Below are 1,797 nucleotides of genomic sequence, written 5' to 3' on the forward strand. Positions count from 1 at the left end.
TTCTACCATACAAATTATATGCATATGGTATAGTTCATGCTTAAAATTTCTTATTTAAATGCACTTATGAAATGCACATATGCAATGTTGCATAAATTAAGGTTTCTACTCAACTCATACTTCTCTTAGGCATTTCATCAACAATTGTGATAAACAAACCTAATGTAATTATCATTTATTTGTTTCTTAAACCATCCAAATTGAGAGAAAAACTCTTGTAAATCACCCTACTATACGGCAAAAACACTCCCAAAAGTTTCTCCAATTTTCCAATTTCAACCCATTATCAAACCATCACATACATCCTCATATTCAATATATCTAACAACAAGCATAACTATAATCCATCTCATCTCAATTTCTCAATAATAAAACATATGCATATTTAAAAAAATCTCTATCCACTTGATTTTCTTAGACTTTACTTGAGCTGGATTTGAATGGAATTTACTCCTTATGCTTAAGTAGTTCTACTAAGCTTCTACTATTGTTGGATCAAATCTTCTCTTCACCCTAAACATAAACTCCATAAGAACTCAACTTTTACACAAATAAAACATAGATAAAGAGCAAAGATCCTATCTCTTGAAGCCTAAAATCAAAACCCTTGAAAAACCACTCAAAAGCCCTCAAATCCTGGAGGATTGAATGAATTTGAGAGAAAATGGGGGAGGAGTGTGGCGGTGGAATGAAGAAAATAAGGGTTTCAAACCCTTAACACTTTAGTTTATAAACACACTTTCCCATTTTGCCCTACTCTTTCTTAGAAATTCCATCTATGTCCCTTAGTCAATTACCCAATGCCCTCATTTTTAATGCATTCTCTATGAATTCTATCTCTTTTCACTCCCCACTTTTCAACTAATTTTGAGTGAAAAGACCATTTTCCCTTAATGCAAGTTTAAAGCATTTTCTCATATTCTTTTAAAATCACTTACAAAAAATGAACTAAGGGTATAAAAACATAATAACAATGTACCTCCATGCTGGGCGTTACAACAACCTCGTGCAGCACATGGGTGGTGCTATAGGCATTCCTTGGACGACCCATTAGAGGATTCCATATGGATGGTAACTGATAATCCGTAAATTATACAGTTTTTTTGATCTTTTGTCGGATTTCAGGGTACTTTTAGGCATTTTACCTGAATTGGTGCTTAATTCTTTACTTTTCGTGTTTCAGGTTAAAATGGACTTTTGAGCAAATAAAGACAAAATTGGATAGTTTTGACTCAGAAATTAGCGGATCTCAGAAGATAGAGAGTTCCGGAGCAGGACAAAGCACGATGAAGCTTGTTCCCAAGGAAGAGAGCCGAGAATCGAAGAATCGAACGAAGAAGCAAGCAGAGTGGCAGTTCTGTAATTTCAGAACTTTTCAAGGAGCTTTGCCCCGGCGAAGAAATTGTCTTGCTGCGGCGAAGTAAGCCAGAGACGATTGGGATTTTTTTTTTCATTCTTCGCCGCGGCGGAAGACAGAGACAGTCAATTATTCAGTTTTGTAAACGCACAGTTTCATGTTGTGCGTGTTTTGGCTGGGTTTTTGGATTAAGTAAAAAGAAAAACTTAACCTTTTGCCAAAGGTCTGGAGCTTTTTAGGTTAGCCGTTTTTACACTTTTCTTAGGTAAGCTTTGAGTTTTGGATTGTTTAAGGGGGGGATTCAGATTTTGACTAGAAGATTCATCTTTTGGGGAGATTTCTTATCTTTCATCTCAGTTTCATTATGTTTAACTTGTTGTTTCTATTTTTCGTTTGTAGTTAATTTAGCTATGAACTAATCTTTTATGGGTTAGGGTTTT

This window comes from Pistacia vera, unplaced genomic scaffold, assembly GCF_008641045.1.
Source record: "Pistacia vera cultivar Batoury unplaced genomic scaffold, PisVer_v2 Contig1190, whole genome shotgun sequence".
NCBI lineage: Eukaryota > Viridiplantae > Streptophyta > Magnoliopsida > Sapindales > Anacardiaceae > Pistacia > Pistacia vera.